At 36.3% G+C, this 7566-nt stretch overlaps 1 pseudogene; it reads right to left on the bottom strand.

Moving 5' to 3' along the window:
• Nucleotides 1-3711: 3711 nt before the first annotated feature.
• LOC112178130 lies at nt 3712-5142 on the bottom strand (annotated as a pseudogene).
• Nucleotides 5143-7566: the final 2424 nt, after the last annotated feature.

Raw genomic sequence — 7566 nt, 5'->3', positions numbered from 1 at the left:
GTTGGGTGGATAGCCATAGTTGGGGGTAGCTGCCTGAAAGGGATGATATTGAGTGTGTGATGGATGGTGAGTGGAGGCAGTAGTGGCATAAGTGGGAGGGATGTACTGGTGTGATTGTGGTGGTGGTTTGGAATACAAAAATTGGGGTGCTGAGAGTGGCAAGGGTGGTTGAGCAGCTGATGAAGGAAAATTGATCATGGTAGTGGAATAAGGCCCGGAGTAAGTCATTGTGAAAGGGTCAGGACCTTGCATAGATTGACTGGCTCCCTGCATCATTCCAGGATAATATGGGCTAGAAAAATTGGGGCAATGTTGGGAGGTGCTCAGATGGTGTGGTGGAGATGTGCTCAAATGGTGAGACTGATGGTTAAAAATGTTACTAACAGAGTGACCAACAGAGCCCATTGAGCCACTAGTATTACTAATAGAGTGACCAACATCATTCATCATAGTCCTATTTCTGCTAGTACCATTCAGCATAGTGACATTCAGATCAGGAACAGTATTCACAATTGTAGCAACTATCCCACTAGTAGCTTGCATGGATGAATTAATTTCCACACTAGCATTCAAAGCACCAGTGACCAAAAATTGAGAGGTGTTAATTTGAGAAACAGGACCCTCAGATCGAGCCACTCCAGAAGAACTCGAGGTAGTCACTGATGAAGATGGAGGGATCGGTGAAAGTAGAGATCCAAATCTCACAGATCCATCCGGGAGGGGAATAGCCGTGCTCCCGTGATTGACGAGCTCAGGGGAAGGAGGAGAGATGTGTTCCCTGACGATGGTTGTGAGATGCTGCTTAAACTCATCCATCAACATGGATTTGAAATTGGCCAACGAAGTGGCCATGGCATCCTGTAAGGAGGCCTGCATCGCATCGAATCTGGAGCTGGTTTCCTCACGATGTGCTTGCAGCTCACACTCGAGGTGAACAAGCTCGCCGGAGAGGTGTGGATCATCAGAGACGTGTGGTGGGGAGGAGGGTTTGCCACCCCCCTTAAGTTTGCCCATGAACGTCCGGCTTTGATACCACTTGTTAGGGTGGGAGCCCTAACTGAAAGGAGTTTGCAGGAAATTGAAAGCAAAGAAAGAAATAACACTAAATTGGATTCATAGATAAGGCTGAAGGTTACAGCAGTGGAGATTATATACTCCAGAAGAGGACACGTGCCGCTCATGTAGTGAGCAATATGGGATAAAACCCCAACGTGACTAATTAAGCATGAAGAGCTAATTAACAGATAATAAGCTAATTAACTATAATTAACTAAAGTAACCACGTGTCGAACAAGAAGGCTAGTTTCCTAACAATCAAACTCACAATCTTCGCACTGGTAGAACCAATGTGTCGGATCTCGTGTTCCTACACATCATTATTGTTAGGAAACTAGCCTTCTTGTTCGACACGTGGTTACTTTAGAGGATGCTCGTGTTCAATGCTAGCATAAGCGAGCTTGAGAGGATGCTCGTCGTACCGGTGCCTAGCAGTAGGATATTATTTAACACATGCAATACAAAGATAAAATTGCATTCCTTGCAAATAAAGCATAAGGATAAGCATTAGGATCTTATTCAAATATGAGAAAAAAAACACTGAAACGATGGTTGATAAATGCCACAAGTTAGTTGGTCTCACTTCTTCAGAATGTCGAATTACTAACTCCACAAGAAAACTGTACATTGTCCTTTCAAAAAGAAAACTGTACATTGTAGCAAAGCATGTTTTCTCCTACTACTGGGCAATAAGGACACTACAATTTAATTAAAGACCACTTCCCGGTCAGACCTAGCATGCTATAATGCTCCTTGTCTCATCCTCCTCTTGAAAGATCAACCTCAGAAGTTCTCTGTGTCCTGCCCCAATTGTTTTGAAGGACTCGCCCTTTTCCGAACCAACATTTCTACATTGGGGCACTCAGGTCCGGACCTGAGATTTTCAGACATGAGGCAAACTCTAAGAGTTGGGCCCTCAAATCAAAGTGTGCATTAAAAAAAAAATCGGAACTAAAGCTATAAATTCGAAATCTAATAATAAAAAAATAAAAACAACATGTAATATCCAAAAGTAATTATTCTAGTAATTAGATAATAAATATTCTAGTAATCCTATTTACATTATGAATCCTATTTATACAATAAATCTCTTAGGGGGTGTATTGTATTTGGATTTGTGCAGACTTTTTGAAAAGTCTACAGACTCTTTAAAAAGTTGATAGACTGTTATGGATTTCTTAAAACCATTGATTTTAGCAATAGACTTTTATTGATTCATGAAAATCTATATACTTTATTATGAATGACTTCTACAAATTTCCTAGGATGTATAAAAAATAAAAAACAAAAACAAAAAACAAAAAAAATAAAACAAATGCAGCCCAAACACAAAACAAAATAATAACTTGTTGTCTCTTCAATGCTCTAGTATCTTCTAATAGAAATTGACTCAAATAAATGATTGTTAGTCTGTCTGGCGAGTTTGTTCTCATTCCTAATCTCCCAGCAACATAAATATACAATATAGATCACTTGATGTTTATGGTTAATTATTCTCATCAATTTTGTTTTCACCGATTAACATATATTGTAGCAATATTGGTCAATGTCTTGATCTATAATCAATCAATTGAAATTCAATTGTTCAACCTTTTTTTGAACCATAATATAAATTCAAATTAATGAGAATAATTAATTAATAAAATAAAATTTAGTATGGTTCAAGGTCTTAGGGTTAGACCACAATATTTGAGTTTTAGGGTTTCATAAATCATTTTTATTGCCATTAGGGTTCGAAGTATCACAATTGAAAAAAAAAAAAACAAAACAAAACAAAAATCACATTCAACAACTACAATGAACATGTTGTGTATCAAAAAATGTTGATATCATAAAAGATTAGAGAAAAGAAAAAAAATTAAGAAAGAGATATGATGAATGACAAACTTCTTCGTGCGTAGAGAGAAGAACTTTGATAGACCTTTTTTTTTTTTTTTGGTGAGGAAACTTTGATAGACTTTTTGAAATCTTTGGTCTGGAGGCTGGAAAATTATTGGAGTTTGGTATGTATAGTTAACACTACAAAGTCCATGATTATCCATGATTTTCTAATTCCATAAGTATGAATGATATTTTGAATACCTCTGTACTTTTATTCATTTTTAAAAGTCCTAATTGAATACCCCCAAATTTTGGTGGAATTCATGAAGTCTTTAAAAATCCTAATTGAATACCTCAAGACTTTCATGGACTATTAAAAGTCTATATTGAATACACTCAGACTTTTAAATTCCATAGATTTCTTTAAAACTTCCACTAATTCCATATACAATACACCCCCCTTAGGCTGTGAGGCTTCTACCCCTTTTTTTATTTTTTTAATTAAAACCTTTTTTATTTTTGGGGGTACAACTTTGGAGTATTAATTAATGAGTGTATCCCATTTTCTTTCTTTTACGTCTAAATGGGTGTAAATACACTTTAACATTATATATTATATTATATATATCTAGCATTATATATAAATCTGTCAAACTTTCTGTGGGCCCCCTTAAACTTATGTTTCTATCTTTTAATTGAGGAAATGATAGCTCTCAATTAATATGTTCACACACAATTGCTCTTGTCCTTATATCACTGACACATACGGCATTTGGACATAATAAAAAGCTATAAAAAAAAATTTTGGACCTCTTGAATTTCTGGGCCTGAGTCAGTTGACTCTTGAGCCTCGTGTCAGGTCCGGCCCTGGGGGCACTGCCTCTTACGCCCTCCCCTTGGCCTGGACCGGAATTTTTCATCAGCCTCTTCAAAGTCCCCCTGAAATTGAAAGCAATTGTATCCCACACATAAATTCATAATGTGAGTTTGCCTGAAAAGATGATTATGAAACCAACGTGTAACAGTCGTGAATCATCCAGGTATAAAACTCACGTGTGCATGGACATGGCATCCACTCTTTTCATGGTTGTCTTTCACATGCTTGTAGGCAAATCTTTTGCCACAACCAGGAAAGCAACAGACAAATGGTTTGTTTTCAAGGTGAACAGCCTTCACATGTTGACGGAGATTCGATTTCTGAAAATGTAAAACCAAATGTCACCACAGAGAATGCCAAACTATGAACCTCTATTTAAACTTATAAAACCACTCAAAATTGGTAAGCTGCTTACTTTAGTAAACGTCTGAAGACAGCCCTCATAATCACATTTAATTCTCTCCATTGAACCTCCCTCTTCATGTGTGCGCAGATGACTTTTGATATTCTTTTTCAGCTGTTTGGTCCCACATATCTCGCAGGTAATATGTTGGTGGCAGGACTGAATATGAGCTTTAAGGCATTGCTCATTAGGAAATTGTTTCATACAACCTGGTTCAGAACAAAATGCCTCCACTCTATCTAACTTTACTGCAGAATAGAAGGATATAATCACAGTTTGCAATAAACACATTGCCAGAGGCTTTAGCCGCACATTTCTTTATTTTAAGCAAAACATGTATCATATACATAGACACCATACAAGAACCAAAGTAACCTTAGAAATGAAAACTACCATGGGAATCCTCATGCTTCCGCAGCTAGGAAGCAAATCTGAACACCTTTCCGCAACCTTTTTCTTGGCACACATGCTGCTTCTGACATCCATCATTGGCCGAAGGGCAATCCTCACCATGAAGTTCACTGACATGCCTAGTCATGTTACCTTGGAAGGCAAACTCACTATTGCAGTTCTCAATTGGACACTTAAAGAGTTTTCCTTGGTGATGAAATAGATGGCGAGTCAAGTGGTCTTTTCTTCTGTAGCTGCAATGACAATCATCCACTGAACAAACATATGATCTCTGCATACAATAAGCTCAATTAATTGATGTACAATAACAACATTTCCAAAAAAAAAAAAAATATATATATATATATATATATAAATTCAAACCTCAAATAAAATACCGCGTGACTGAGGTTCACTTGATGGAGCTTTACAGGAGGTCTCCCACCTGGTACTAGTCCACTCAAGTCAGAACCCTCTCGCATTTTGGAGTTCTTTGTGTGGGATCCAATGCTTCACGTTATCAATATTACATTCTTCATAAGCGTTGATTCCTGCAAAACTTACATCTTAAATTGATTCAATTGAAAATTTGAAACAATACAGACTAAACAGTAAACACACACCTCTTCTTTCATAAAAAGAGAGAGAGAGAGAGAAAGTACAATAGAAAGTACATCATCAAACTTGTGCTATAAAATACAGAAAACACCATTCAATGAGTAGTTCGAAAGTTGCTGGATTACTCTCAAGTCTCAACTCATTGAACAACCAAGGTTCGCCTAGAAAGATTTCAATAGAAGGAGACAATGTATACTCCATGGAAGAGCTTCAGTCAACAGAAAAGCGCAGCAATTTTATGAGAATATTAAACTAGCAAAAGGAAAAAAAAGAAAAAAAAAAGACTTTTAACACATCCAAACAAAGAAATACAAAACTTGATTATAAGAGCTCAACAAATCTCAAGTTACGAAGAAAATATGTTTTTCTTTTTCTTTTTCGAAACTATGTATAAGCCAAGGGTTCAAGACACTCACAAATTAAAGAAAATTGCGGGCATCATATGGTTTCGCATGTATCTTTAAAGGTTTTGGTTCAATATATTAGATAGGCCACAATAGAGTAGCTTACAATAAAATCTAATTTATTGTTAAACTAATGGTAGGCTAATTTCAATAAAATCTTCTGTATGCAGGATTCAATCCAGATCAAAACCAAAACCCATATTTGAGCATGTGATTTGGCGATCTGCTTTCAGCATAGCCTTTGGAGGAAGGCGAACTTGGATGAAAGCATGCTGTTTTATGCTTACAGAATGACAATCAGTCAAGTAATAAATATATAGTGCTCACTGTTCTATTTTTGTTATTCTTCCTCTTCTCCTTCTTCTGCTTAGGGATCTTTATGCATGGAGTGGTTCCAAATCCAGGGATCTAGTTGATACTAAGGAATGTTGTGATTTGACCATCTAAATAGAATGAAAAAGAATCTTAGCTGGCAGAATAGCGATGATAGGAAAAGCTTATTGAAGCAGTATTTAAACTGTCAAAAGAATAAAGGAAAAAAAAAAAAAAGAACTGAAATATCATTTGAACCTTTAAAACAGAACTAAAAATCAATAATCATTATCCTGAAAGAACAAGGAGGTAGTAAAGAAAAGGTCTAAGTTTATAAGGTCTTGCATTAAAAGACAATTTCAGTGTTAATTAACCCTTCAAAGTTGTTAGATAAAAGGAAAAGCCAGAAAGAAAAAAATGTAGAATTAAGATCCATCAGTTCAAACCAATTAGGCCAACTCCATATGCACCAAATATAACAAGACTCCATTTGGATAGAGTTCAACAACAAGGCTAACTTTGTCAAAAAGAAAGACTGCAAAACATCAGATGGAATGTATTTGATATGACAAGATGCAATACATTAAAAAGCATAATTATAAGCAATGAGTCATTTGAAATTCATTTGTTTCTCTTTCTCTAGTTCTAAATCAGTAAATCAAATCTTGACATATATGCAATAGAACAGAAAAATACTGAAACATCACTTAGAATGTACAGGAAGAATATATTGCGTCTCCAGTAAAAGTTATATATTAAATTGAGTCGATGGATAGAATACAGAAACTTCACCTAGAAGGTACATGTACATTACATAGTAGCACCAGACCAAAGATATAAACACAAAAAACCCACCTTCAAATAGTTTTATACAAATAAGGACACATGCTCAGGCCCAAAACCAAATGAAGCAGGCCTGGCTTCGAATTTTGATACAAAATGACTAAAATGCCAAGTTTTTATTACAATTTACGCTTATGCCACTGGCATAATCCACAACGACCAAAATCTGAAATCCCAAAACGCAAAACGCAAACCCAAATCAGAAACCCTAAAACCTCTAGCGACGGATCCAAAACGCACTGCAAAATCTCCGAAGCAATAGCACTCAACTTGAATCTGGCTCCAATGGAGGTCAGCAAGGTAAGCCCTTACTCCAATTTTGCTGCCTTCGTTTATGTTTTTTCGAATTAGAATATGTAAAGATGAGGTAGGAGTAGCAGTAGAGCTGTGATTACAATCTTGGATTCATCCATCGATCCGTGAAAGGGTAAAGGTTTAATCTGGTCATTGGGTGGTGCTAGAAACTGAAATTCTAACCCTTTTGTTGTTTTTAATTTCTGAGGCTGCTTTGGTACAACTGATCAAGAGAGAGAGAGAGAGAGCGAACAGTGTTATTTGCTCTCTTTCTCTCTTTCACGGGGTTTTATTAGAACCAATGGGAGAGAGCTTAATTGCAGTCAAGGGTGATGATATGTAGATGGACTTGAATCTTACAATTTCAATTGGATGGGTTTTCTAGGTTTTTTTTTTTATTGAGGATTGAGCTTCTTGTTTGCTTGCTACTGTGTCTCTGTTTTGTTTGATTGAGTATAAACAATGTGAATTCAGTAGCAACAAGAATAAACAATGTGATTCTTACACTGGAGTCAATGTCAACTTTGACATCGGTAGTGATATTTTTG

Source organism: Rosa chinensis, chromosome 7 (assembly GCF_002994745.2).
Source record: "Rosa chinensis cultivar Old Blush chromosome 7, RchiOBHm-V2, whole genome shotgun sequence".
NCBI lineage: Eukaryota > Viridiplantae > Streptophyta > Magnoliopsida > Rosales > Rosaceae > Rosa > Rosa chinensis.
Note: the sequence above shows the minus strand (reverse complement) of the source record. Positions and strands in the feature narration are given on the sequence as shown.